Source organism: Drosophila novamexicana, unplaced genomic scaffold, assembly GCF_003285875.2.
Source record: "Drosophila novamexicana strain 15010-1031.04,08,12 unplaced genomic scaffold, DnovRS2.1 tig00002134-arrow-arrow-pilon, whole genome shotgun sequence".
NCBI classification, from domain to species: domain Eukaryota; kingdom Metazoa; phylum Arthropoda; class Insecta; order Diptera; family Drosophilidae; genus Drosophila; species Drosophila novamexicana.
In genome coordinates, this window is record NW_020824945.1 from 18,312 (window position 1) to 32,312 (window position 14,001).

General features: G+C 44.1%; 2 long non-coding RNA genes across 3 annotated transcripts; both read right to left on the reverse strand.

Annotated features, from left to right (window-relative positions):
• Positions 1-2,524: 2,524 nt before the first annotated feature.
• LOC115768958 lies at positions 2,525-3,032 on the reverse strand. The gene is made up of 3 exons (XR_004018654.1): positions 2,815-3,032; positions 2,620-2,751; positions 2,525-2,559 (listed from the first exon to the last, which is right to left on the reverse strand). It is a non-coding gene; the product is annotated as an uncharacterized LOC115768958 (long non-coding RNA).
• A 483-nt stretch (positions 3,033-3,515) lies between these two features.
• On the reverse strand, positions 3,516-4,559 carry LOC115768955. Of its 2 annotated transcripts, none has more exons than XR_004018652.1 (6): positions 4,480-4,559; positions 4,210-4,416; positions 4,060-4,149; positions 3,859-3,989; positions 3,614-3,795; positions 3,516-3,549 (listed from the first exon to the last, which is right to left on the reverse strand). It is a non-coding gene; the product is annotated as an uncharacterized LOC115768955 (long non-coding RNA). The 2 variants fall into 2 exon arrangements; XR_004018651.1 differs by having other exon boundaries at positions 3,518-3,549; positions 3,604-3,795.
• Between the last annotated feature and the right edge of the window lie 9,442 nt (positions 4,560-14,001).

The following is a 14,001-nucleotide window of genomic DNA, read 5'->3' on the forward strand; positions in this document are numbered from 1 at the left end:
TCTTCAGACTTGGGCATTTTCCTAAGCAGTGGAAGTGTGCTGCTATCACGATGATCTTGAAGCCTGGCAAAAGCACGGACAGCGTAACATCCTATCGTCCAATAAGCCTTCTGGCGGGTTTCTCGAAGATATTCGAAAGGCTCCTCATGCGCAGACTTTTCGAATGTGATGACTTCGCCAAAGCTGTACCCACCCACCAATTCGGTTTCAGGAAAGAACATGGCACAGAGCAGCAACTTGCTAGAGTAACCCAGTTTATTCTAGACGCGTATGAGAACCGCATGTTCTGCTCTGCAGTATTCATTGACATTAGCGAGGCCTTTGACAGAGTCTGGCATACTGGCCTCCTATGGAAGCTAATCAAGCTGATGCCAATCAAGTTATTCAATGTACTGCAAAGTTATCTCGAAAATCGAACATTCATCGTATGCTGCAATGATGGGACCAAGTCAAAGCTTGGTAAACTTGGTGCCGGAGTACCACAGGGTAGTGTTCTCGGCCCCATCTTGTACACCATATACTCGTCTGATATGCCACTCCCAGCGGATGCACAATACTTTTTCCACAGACACAACGACGACAGTATGCTTCTATCTACTTACGCGGATGACACCATTATAATGAGCAAGGCCGCCACAGCCCAAAGTGCAATCAATATTAACCAAGCGTACCTAAACTGCTTCAATAACTGGGCCAATCGCTGGTGTATAAGCATTAATACCAATAAAACGGCACACGTCATCTATACTGCAAATAGAATTGATCAAATGCATACTTTGCGTCCACCACGTTTGAACGAACAGTCAATTGTTACCAAAACATGCCACCAATATTTGGGATTCCACATGGATCGGAAGCTAAATTGCACAATCCACATCACACAACTTTGTAATCGTCTGCGAGCCACATATAAAAACCTGGAGTGGATGCTTGGATGGGATAGCAAGCTGTCAAACACCTGTAAAGCAGTCATTTATAAACAGCTCATAGTACCAATATGGCAATATGCCTTACCTATTTATGGAGCTTTGGCATCAAATGCGCAGCTAAAACGCCTTGAGGTACTACAGAACATCACTTTACGTAGGACCATGAGAGCCCCCTGGTTTACCAGAAACCAAGCAATCAGAGACACCTATAATATAAAGACAATTGAGGAAACATTTCAGCTTGCTAGTGGCAGGTTTGCCGCCTCACTCAGTATCCATCCGAATGTGGAAGCACGCAAATTAATTCTCCATCCACACGTGCCGCAACGTCTGCAACGGCCGAGATACAAGCAGCAATTAAACCAGCATGTTCTACCACTCCAAAAACGGCTACAGCAGAAACCGCAACAACAACAGCAGACACAGCACGACGGCTTGCCAACGTTGCTGAGGTTGGAGAAAGAGAAGCAGGATGCCTTGCGACTTGCAGACACTTCGCTCACCCGGCAACACCAGCAGTCAAAACCACCAAAGCGGTTCGGTGAATCATTGATAAACTCATTGAGGCGTAGCTACAGGGATGGAGAGATGACGCTAGAGCAGGTCCAGGACATGATCAAAGACCAGCCTTTAGTAATTCAACGTCTAATTCTGCCAGCGCCACCTCCGACTGAGCAACAGAACGAGCCACAACAACAATTGCTCATTGACGATGAAGAGCAGCTTGCCACACGACTAAAGCTCCTCCAGCTGCACATGGAACGCGAACTCGACGAGGCGCCTAATGAAGATACAACAGCGCAACATCACCAATTGTCGGGGTCGACTGAATCACATGCGGATTCAATCCAGCACGAACTCTTCAGGCCACAGCAGATAAGGCAGCAATATACACTAGCAGGCGAGCAAACGCAGCACGAAGTTTGTCAGCAGAAGCGAGCCTTTGAGCTGACCATAGCCATGTTCGGCATGCCTCCAATCTGGCCCCATCAGCCATGGCAACAGCAACAACATAGCCTGCCAATTACTTTTCCTCTGCCAGGACACAAACGACAATGGCAGAAGGGGAACACTGAGCAACAGCATCAGAGCCGGGCTGATAGCCCACCCACAAAAACACAACGAGTTAATTCTGTAAATGAAGGCCAAATATACGGATTATTGACTGAGCCAAGTACAGAATGCACAAAGTCACCTGCAAATCCAATTCGATCGGCCCTGCCACGACATCAACAACAAAGGCAGCACGTAATTATCGAGCGAACAGCTGAGCAGCAGCAGCAGACCCGGGCGGATGGCCCATCATCAGCGTCACAGCGAGTTATTTCTGCAAATGAACACCAAACATATGCACTATTTACCGAGTCAAATACAGAATGCATACATCTACCTGCACAACCATTTCGATCTCTTCCGCCATGGCATCAACGACAAAGGCAGCAAGAGATCATAGAACAGCAACAACTAGTTTCAGCAGAACAGCTCCTCCAGCCATGGCAACAGCAACCACAAAGCCAGCCAGCAAGTTTCTCCCAGTCGGGACAACAGCGACAAGAGCAGCCGGGGAACACTGAGCAGCAGCAGCAGAGCCGGGCTGAAGCTACATCAACAACAACGCGGCCAGCTAATTCTGAAAATGGAAAACAAACTTATGTATTGACTGAGCCAAGTACAGAATGCACAAAGTCACCTGCAAATCCAATTCGATCGGCCCTGCCACGACATCAACAACAATGGCAGCACGTAATTATCGAGCGAACAGCTGAGCAGCAGCAGCAGACCCGGGCGGATGGCCCATCATCAGCGTCACAGCGAGTTATTTCTGCAAATGAACACCAAACATATGCACTATTTACCGAGTCAAATACAGAATGCATACATCTACCTGCACAACCATTTCGATCTCTTCCGCCATGGCATCAACGACAAAGGCAGCAAGAGATCATAGAACAGCAACAACTAGTTTCAGCAGAACAGCTCCTCCAGCCATGGCAACAGCAACCACAAAGCCAGCCAGCAAGTTTCTCCCAGTCGGGACAACAGCGACAAGAGCAGCCGGGGAACACTGAGCAGCAGCAGCAGAGCCGGGCTGAAGCTACATCAACAACAACGCGGCCAGCTAATTCTGAAAATGGAAAACAAACTTATGTATTGACTGAGCCAAGTACAGAATGCACAAAGTCACCTGCAAATCCAATTCGATCGGCCCTGCCACGACATCAACAACAATGGCAGCACTTAATTATCGAGCGATCAGCTGAGCAGCAGCAGCAGATCCGGGCGGATGGCCCATCATCAACGTCACAGCGAGTTATTTCTGCAAATGAATATAAAAAATATGCATTATTTACCGAACCAAGCATAGAATGCATACACTTACCTGTACAATCAATTCAATCTCTTCCGCCATGGCATCTACGACAAAGGCAGCAAGATACCATAGAACAGCAACAACTAGCTTCAGCAGAGCAGCTCCTCCAGCCATGGCAACACCAACAACTAAGCCAACCAGTAAGTTTCTCTCAGTTGGGACAACAACGACAAGAGCAGCCGGGGAACACTGAGCAGCAGCAGCAGAGCCGGGCTGAAGCTACATCAACAACAACGCGGACAGCTAATTCTGAAAATGGAAAACAAATTGATGTATTGACTGAGCCAAGTATAGAATGCTCACAGTTAGCTACAAATCCAATTCGATCGCCCCTGCCACGACGTCAACAACGAAGGCAGCAAGTGATCATCGAGCGAACAACTGAGCAGCAGCAAATTCGGTCTGAAACCAACATGACACAGAAGTGGCCAGATCAGCACTGGGATACCGAGCGAGAAACTCTACAGCAATTGCCTGTTACTCAGCTTAAAAAATCTGGAAACAAATTCATAAAACAGGCTTCATTATCGGTGCCTAATAGTAAATGCACTCACTTACCTGAACAGACAATTCGATTTCCATTTCCACGGCAACGAGTTGGTCAACTTGGGATTTTAGACCAGCAGCAAATCCAGCCCTCAGCTAAACGACGGAGGCAACTTGGACCTGCAGAGCCGCCTTCGACTCACCTAGACCAATTGGCAAAAAAACGTAAGATGAGTGCAAACGAAAATCGACGACCAAGTTGCTCCTTCCTACCAGGACAACAAAGACAAGGGCAGCCGGAGAATATTAAACAGCAGCAGAGCCGGGCGGAAGCCTCATCAACAACAGCGCAGCGAGCTAATTCTGAAAATGGAAAACAAACATATGTATTGACCAAGCCAAGTATAGAATGCACATATTTACCTGCGCTACCAATTCAATCGCCTTTGCCACGGCATCAACGGCAAAAGCTGCAAGAGCAGCTCCTCCAGCCATGGCAACAGCAACATCAAAGCCAGCCAATGAGTTTCCCTCAGCCAGGACAACAACGACAAGAGCACCCGGGGAACACCGAGCAGCAGCAGCAGATCCGGGCGGATGGCCCACCATCAACGTCACAGCGAGTTATTTCTGCAAACGAATATCAAACATATGCATTACTTACCGAGCCAAGTAGAGAGTGCATACACTTACCTGTTCAATCTCTTCCGCCATGGCACCAACGACAAAGGCAGCAAGATATCATTAAACAGCAGCAATTGGCAGAGGGGCTCCTCCATTTATGCCAACAGCAACAACAAAGCCAGCGAATGAGTTTCTCTCTGCCAAGACACAAACGACAAAGGCAGCCGAGGAACACTGAGCAACAGCAACAGAGCCAGGCAGAAGGCCCACCAGCAAAAATGCAGCTAGTTAATTCTGTAAAGGAAGATCAAATACACGAATTATTAAATGAGCCAAGTATAAAATGCACACTGTTACCTGCAAATCCAATTCGGTCGCCCCTGCCACGACGTCAAAAACAAAGGCAGCAAGTGATTACTAAGCGAACAACTGTACGAAGTTTTGCACAGTTGCGGAGTATGGAGCGGCAGCAGCAGAGCCAGGCAGAAGCCTCATCAACAACGAAACAGCGAATCATCCCTGCAAGGAAAGATCAAATACACAAATTAATGAAAGAGCCAAGTGTGGAATGCATACATTTACCTGCACAACCAATTAAATCTCTTCCGCCACGCTATCAACGACAAAGGCAGCAAGAGATCATTGAACAGCAGCAACTAGTTTCAGCAGAGCAGCTCCGCAAACCACGACAAAAACAACAACAAAGTCTGCCAATGAGTTTCCCTCAGCCAGGGCAACAACGACAAGGGCAGCCGGGGATCATTCAGCAGCAGCCATCAATATCTGCAAATGGAGATAATACACATCTACCACTGACTGAGACAAGTGTGAAGTTCACATACTCACCTGCACAACCAACCCGATCACCTCCGCCACGGCATCACCGGCATAGGCAGCAAGGGTTCAGTGAGCACACTAAGCTACAACAACAAACTCCGACAGGCACCAAGCGCAAGCGATCCCCTCAGTTAGCACAGCAGCAACAACACAGGCATCTTCCAACCACAGACCAGGAACAGCTCCAAATTGGGCCGCATTCCTTGCAAAGTCCACTACGGCACGCGACATGTGGCCAACGGCAACGGACGCCGCAGCAGTATCCAGTTAGCGAGTGGCGACCCGGACATAACTGGAGGCAACTCGCACATCGAAAGGCACGCCCGCTTGCGAATTCACCAGAGTCCCCTGGAAAGATAAGAATAATTAATTAATTAGTAACTGGTGTTAAAAAAAAAAAAAAAAAAAAAAAAAAAAAAAAAAAAAAAAAAAACAATGTATCATGTGTAACTTATTTGTAAGAAAATATTGCCAGACTCAGCTAACGACGACTGTCATCCAGGCCAGGCACCAACTCCAGCAAATACCTAGAAGATTTGGGGAGTTAAGAATAAATGCGTTAAGAAGAATGTATAGAAGCGGACAAATTACACGTGAAGAGCTAGTGGCTAACATCCAAGGCCAACCCCCAACAATCCAGCGATTAATCCTACCAGACTATGTGGACGAGAGGCAGCAGAATCATCAAACACAGCATACTCTGCCAATGCAGACTCAACAGGCATCAGTTACGCCACAACAGCAGCTAACGACATCACCTCAGGGGACAGGAAACCTGCAATCGCTGACGCAACCACAGCAGCCGCAACTACAACACACCCAGATAAATACAGCCATCAGCCACGAAACACTCCTGGAGCATGGCCTCCAGAGAGTCCGGTTAACATTGGAACGCGTTCTAAATGAAGACATGGAAGTCGCAAGCTCCCAAGATGATCTGCTGGGTCAAATAATTAGTTTGGAATGAGCAACGGCACTGGCAGCGTCTACCAAAACAAATATGAAATAGCTCAACTGCTCCTTGTGGGCTCCATCCAACATCCTGACTCATAACGGAACCGATTTAATACTTTGCCGCCAAGTCAGCTGACATGCAATTCCTCGACAAATTGTGGAGTCTGAGAGACGCCAATAGATGTTTCCAAACCACGACACAGAAGTGCTGACCTGCAAACAAAGGCACAAATTAAACACTGTTTAAACAAAGCTTTAAATGCATACACACCAAGAACACGATGCGCCCACGACGGCCAACTGGGCCAAATTCTCAATTTGGAGTGAGCGAGTGCCTCGGCATCGCCCACTCAAACAAAATATGCAACAGCTCAGCAGCTCTTTGTGGGCTCATCCAGCATCCTGAAACGCAAACAGCCTGCTTGCATGCCATCAAGTACAACGGAGCCGATTTAATACGCTGCTGTGACTACCAAGTCGACTGATATGTAAATTCTGGACAAGCTGCGTGGCGTGTGAGAGACGCCACCAGATATTTCCAAATCACGAAGATGATGCGCTGTCCTGCAACCAAAGGCACATAATTAAAAGCAAAAAATTGTTTAAAACACATACTTACCAAGAAGATGACATGCTCCACGACGGCCTGCTGGCTAAATACTCAACCTGGAGTGAGCGACAGCTCCGGCACCGCCCTCTCAAACAAAGTGGGCAACAGCTCAGCAGCTCCTGTTGGGCTCCATCTAGCAATCTGAATCGCTACCGGCCTGCTTCCAGGCCATCCATTACTATTGAGCCGATTGAATGCGTTACTGTGACCGCCAAGCCAACTGACATGCAATTACTGGCAAGCTTCGTGGCGAGTGAGAGACGCCAACGGATGTTTCCAAACCATGACACTAAGTGCTGTCCTGCAAATAAAGACGATGCGCCTATGACGGTCGACTGGGCCCAGTACTCAATTTGAGGTGAGCGATTGCTTCGGTATCGCCCAGTCAAACAATTTCTGGCCAAGCTGCGTGGCGTGTGAGAGACGACGCTGGACGCTTCCAAATCACGACGAAAATGCGCTGTCCTGCAACCAAAGGCACATAAATAAAAGCAAAAATTGTTTTAAAATACATACTCACCAAAAGATGACATGCTCCACGACGGCCTGCTGGTTGAATACCCAACTTGGAGTGGGCGACTGCTCCGGCATCGCCCATACAAACAATTCCTGGTCAAACTGCATGGCGTGTGAGAGACGCCATTAGAAGCTTCCTAACCACAACGATGATGCGCTGTCTTGCAAGCAAAAGCACAAATAAAAAAATTGTTTACATACTTACCAAGAAGATGATACGCCCCACGATGGCCTCCTGGTTAAATACACAATTTGCAGTGAGCGACGGCATCGGCATCGCCCACTCGAACAAAATATGCAACAGCTCAGCAGCTCCTTGTGGGCTCCACCTAGCACCCTGAACTGCAACCGGCCTGTACTGCGGGCCACCCAATGCGTTGCTGCGGCTGCCAAGCCAGCTGACATGCAATACTCAGATAAGATGATCTGCTCCACGACGATCCACTGAGCCAAACCACTAATTGGCATGAGCGACGGTATAGCCCAGCAGCTTCATGTGGGCTCCCCTCACTTCCTGAATTGCCCGAGTGGCCATCCATCATAAGCGTACCTGCCAGCTGAGTGAGATGCATGACGCGCGATAGCCGCCACAGAGGAAGTTACCACGGTTTTCAATAAGACGCAGGTTCCCACGGCGGATTACTGGGCCAAAACTCAGGAAACGCTGCCATTGATGCTGCTCCTAAAGATGAGTAATGCAGGACGATAAATATCGTTGCAAATAAAAATACCAAAAACGCGTTTAGCCGATAAGTTAATACCGACACGCTGTAACAGGGCTGCAAAATGTTTTGCCCACAAATTATAATACTTCTGTTGCCATTTAAATTTAAAATAAGTTGCTATGTTAAAGTAATGAGTTAAATTAAAAATAAAGACACCGTCAGTATCTTTCTGGCGGGCAAGTGGTTAAGATTTAAAAAAAAGACTGCAATACACTGCAGTCGATCACTTCCGATGCATGCGATGAATTCTCGTTCATCGCATGCGGAGTTGCCACTTTGTTTTAAGTATCGATATGTACGCTAATTATATTTGAATAAGTTGCTCGATAGTAACGCACAAATAAAATAGGTAAGCTGCCGATTGTCTCATTCGACAGCAAGCCCTCATCGTGTACAATAGTGCACAGCAACCTGAAAAAAAGAAACATCTACCACTGACTGAGACAAGTGTGAAGTTCACATACTCACCTGCACAACCAACCCGATCACCTCCGCCACGGCATCACCGGCATAGGCAGCAAGGGTTCAGTGAGCACACTAAGCTACAACAACAAACTCCGACAGGCACCAAGCGCAAGCGATCCCCTCAGTTAGCACAGCAGCAACAACACAGGCATCTTCCAACCACAGACCAGGAACAGCTCCAAATTGGGCCGCATTCCTTGCAAAGTCCACTACGGCACGCGACATGTGGCCAACGGCAACGGACGCCGCAGCAGTATCCAGTTAGCGAGTGGCGACCCGGACATAACTGGAGGCAACTCGCACATCGAAAGGCACGCCCGCTTGCGAATTCACCAGAGTCCCCTGGAAAGATAAGAATAATTAATTAATTAGTAACTGGTGTTAAAAAAAAAAAAAAAAAAAAAAAAAAAAAAAAAAAAACAATGTATCATGTGTAACTTATTTGTAAGAAAATATTGCCAGACTGCAATACACTGCAGTCGATCACTTCCGATGCATGCGATGAATTCTCGTTCATCGCATGCGGAGTTGCCACTTTGTTTTAAGTATCGATATGTACGCTAATTATATTTGAATAAGTTGCTCGATAGTAACGCACAAATAAAATAGGTAAGCTGCCGATTGTCTCATTCGACAGCAAGCCCTCATCGTGTACAATAGTGCACAGCAACCTGAAAAAAAATATGTCGTTTTGAAGCGACATAACTCCGCCGCTCTAAAAACGACATATATCCGCGGAAGATATGACGTTTGAAAACGACATAACTCCAATTTTGGACTCGTAAGGATCAGTACTATCGATTTTTTTGAATATCTCGGCCAAATAGTGTCCGATCTTCAAATTTTATACCATTTTGGACTCGTACGGATCAGTACTATCGACTGGCATCAAAAAATAGAAAATCTAAATTTTGACCCAAATCGACCAAAATGGCAAGGGGTTACATCACGATTTTTATCAAAACCGGGTCGGTTCGAAAATCAAAACTTTTTTGATGATTTTTTTGAATATCTCGGGTAAATAACGTCTGATTTTCAAATATTATACCTTTTTGAATATGTACGGATCCCTACTATCAATTGGCATTCAAACAAATTAAAAATCGATGGGTCGAAAAAAGTTGTGGACCCAAAAACGATTCGTTTGTAAAGTCAATCTTTCTTGATGATTTTTTTGAATATCTGGGCCAAATAATGTCCGATTGTGAAGTTTTATACCATTTTGGACTCGTAAGGATCAGTACTATCGACTGTCATCAAAACAATGAACATCTAAATTTTGACCCAAATCGACCAAAATGGCAAGGGTTTACATCACGTTTTTTTATCAAAATCGGGGTCGGTTCGAAAATCAAAACTTTTTTGATGATTTTTTTGAATATCTCGGATAAATAACGTCTGATTTTCAAATATTATACCTTTTTGAATTTGTACGGATCGCTACTATTAATTGGCATTCAAACAAATTAAAAATCAGTGGGTTGAAAAAAGTTGTGGACCCAAAAACGATTCGTTTGTAAAGTCAACCTTTCTTGATGATTTTTTTGAATATCTGGGCCAAATAATGTCCGGTTGTGAAGTTTTATACCATTTTGGACTCGTAAGGATCAGTACTATCGACTGGCATCAAAAAATAGAAAATCTAAATTTTGACCCAAATCGACCAAAATGGCAAGAGGTTACATCACGATTTTTATCAAAATCGGGTTCGGTTCGAAAATCAAACCTTTTTTAATGATTTTTTTTTTTGAATATCTCGGGCAAATAAAGTCTGATTTTCAAATATTATACCTTTTTGAATTTGTATACTTTCTGGCGAAATTATGACGTTTGAAAACGACATAACTCCGCCGCTGATCATGGCGAGATTATGTCGTTTTGAAGCGACATAACTCCGCCGCTCTAAAAACGACATATATCCGCGGAAGATATGACGTTTGAAAACGACATAACTCCAATTTTGGACTCGTAAGGATCAGTACTATCGATTTTTTTGAATATCTCGGCCAAATAGTGTCCGATCTTCAAATTTTATACCATTTTGGACTCGTAAGGATCAGTACTATCGACTGGCATCAAAACAAAGAACATCTAAATTTTGACCCAAATCGACCAAAATGGCAAGGGGTTACATCACGTTTTTTTTTATCAAAATCGGGGTCGGTTCGAAAATCAAAACTATTGTGATGATTTTTTTTTTGAATATTTCGGGTAAATAACGTCTGATTTTCAAAAATTATACCTTTTTGAATTTGTACGGATCCCTACATCAATTGACATTCAAACAAATTAAAGATCGGTGGGTTAAAAAAAGTTGTGGAACCAAGAGCGATTTGTTTGTAAAGTAACACTAACTTGAACAACATAAAAACTTCCAAATTTTCCTCAATTCAAAGTCCAGCTGCCTTCTCCGGATTGATTGTATGCGAACAGACTCCCAAAATTTGGAAAAATAAGTTCATTTATTTTTGTTTGCTCCTTTCAAATAAAATTTACTTATCGACCCAAATCCTCTGATTCATTGGCTCTAACTAATTTTCTACCTGCATTTAAGCTAAAAATCATGACTCAAATATGTTTTGCCTGTTCCTTTCTGTTTTAATAACGTATGTATCCAAATCTACTCTTTTTGCTTTCAGTTTTTGTATCTATTATCGACCGTTAAACAACTTCTCCTTTCTTATATAATCTTTTCACCCTTGAATAGTTCAATGCTTTGAACTTTTAAATGACTGTCCAGTTTTGGCCTTAATATGGAATCTCAACGTAGTGAGTTTCAACGTAGCCAAGCTCATTTTAGATGCTACCCGTATAAACAAGGCCGAGTTGTCTATAGTATAATTATCTATAACATTTCCTTTTGCGTTAATTGTAAATTATATTATTCTCATATAAAAAGAACCTCATTTCCGTTATACTTATGCCTCCCTGATTTAAATGAGCTTTTCTTTCAAATTTTCTCCACTTTCAAAGTAGGCATTGAAACTATAATCTCAAATTTTCTTTATATGCCAACGCCCACATACAATATCTTGTCAGTTGCTCCCAAAATTCAACTAAAGCGCTGTAGTACTGTGAAGTTTGGTTGTTCTTTTTCCCTTTATATCAGACAACTCCCATAAACTAAAACCCTGGAAAATTACTCAACTCATATCAAAACTGAATGTTGTACGTAAAATCTGTTAGCTCCACTCAAATTTTACTTACACTTCCTGATCCAAGTATGCTTTTATTGTTTCTTGACCCTATTAAACCTTCTGCTTTTATAGCAAGCCCAAAAATATAGCATAGTGAGTCTTCTCCCCACCTTAATGCTCGTTAAAAGTATCTTACCTTCAGCTAAAACTTTATTACAAGGCAATCAATCAGTCACGGCACAAGTGGTATAACAGAAGCATAACTTACTAAACAAACTCCTCCCTTCCTCATCCGCTCTTGGCAAAATCATGCCAAGCACACCAGCAAATGAATCTACATCACACTTTCTTTCTCATTCATTACGCAGCTCTTAGTAAAATTACAATATGACTGCTCTCCATATCGGTATATGGAATGCTAATGGACTCAGTTTATGAATTATCATAACACGGACATAATGCTAATAAACGAAACTCACTTAAACTTCATATTGAAGCCCCAGGCTATGTAGTCATCTCGGCAAACTCGCCCCACAACCACCTGTATGTGGGTGGAGCTGCCATTTTCATATCCAACAGAATACGTTTCCAAACATTGCCCTGCATCTCCCTGCCATATCTGCACTGTGCCAAGGTGAAACTCCATACCACCTCAGGAAAATTCTGCAGAGCCGCCTGCAACTGGCCCCCAATCATCCTGTAAATCAGGACAACTATAACTGGTTATTTAGTCAACTAGGCGGAAACTTCCTGATTGCAGGTGACTGGAATGCTAAACATAGACTGTGGGGAAACCAGCGACAATGTGCTCGCGGTTCAACGCTTGCCAATATTAGTTAGTTTTTATCAATTCAATGTTCTCACAACAGGTGAGCCTACTCACTTTCCATCAAATAACACCCACCCCAGTGTTCTTGATTTCTATGTCTACACAGGAATAGCAAGCCATAAACTTTCCATAACTCGTGTAACTGAATTACACAGCGACCACTTACCGCTACTAGTTAGGATGGAACTAGCCATCACTAATCAAAATCCCCTATATCAAAACCTAAAAGATGACAGTTTTTAATCAACACCTAGTTTCTGTCATAAACCTAAATGTAGAAATCACCTCTACAAATGACATTGTTGATATGCTATGCCTTTTTTTACAAAACCTCAACAATGCTGCGAGAGCTTCAAACTCTCCAGCAGCTGTTCTACCTATTCGAAGTAACAGCAACAATAATGGCGCGGACAGTCCGTTTCGTCTTCCGCCTACCCAAATGAATGAACTTAATTCGTCAAAAACGCAGACTACGCAAACGCTGGATGCGCTCACGCAAAAATGGCAGCTAACTAGTCGTCAACTAACCCTTTTGCTTCGCTCCCACCGCCAACAATATATAGATCATACGCTCAGCAACGCTGATACTTCGAAGAAAGGCGCTTTTAATTTATGGCGCGCCACCAAAAATCTTAAACGGCAACCACATGCTCAGCACAAAGTCCGAAATCAAAATGGCCATTGGTGTCAATCTGCCGAAGACCAGGCTGATGAGCTCCAAGCACGCTTTACTCCCTTTGAGCTTGCACCAACTGCGCACCATCACCGAATACAACGCTTCCTCAATGGAACTGATCTGCTATCCTCCCCCACACGAAACTGTCACCTGCGCCATATTACGCATTCTGAATCAGGTGCTATGGGGCAGTTCGTAAGTCTCCTGTCATCGATCGAATTGACAACTATCTACTAAAACACTTGTCTAAAGAAGTCAAACTCTTTCCGCTGAGCAAACAGACTCGACTCTAAATCACTATGCTATGTTGATGATCTTCATAATGTACTGCAAGCCTTTTACAAAAGACTTTCAATATATATTTTCCGTCTAGGGAACCCTTCATAGCTATCCTAACGATCCCAATTTACAAACCCCTCGCACCAGAGCAGTACCCCAAAGATACTGAAATCTTCAATCCTGTTTCTATTTCTTCAACACGTAATATACTCCCAAGAACATACTCCCGTCTTGTATACTGGAATAGAGACAATGACAAGACCGCAACCGTGTATGTTCCTGCTATGCTGACGGCAGCTTGTTCATATTAAAAATTCCAATAATCTTAACTAACTGAATTAGACTATCTTCACAAGCTTTGCCAGGGCACTATCTTTTATTCAAAATGTCAATGCTTCCCGTTCTGCATACCAGAATAGTGACAATGCCAAGACCGCAACCGTGTATGTTCTTGCTATGCTGACGGCAACTTGTTCATATTACAACCGCCCACTCCCACTAAGCTTTTGCATCATCAAATTGATGTCCCAGCCATTAATCCAGTTGCACAAGCACACAACATT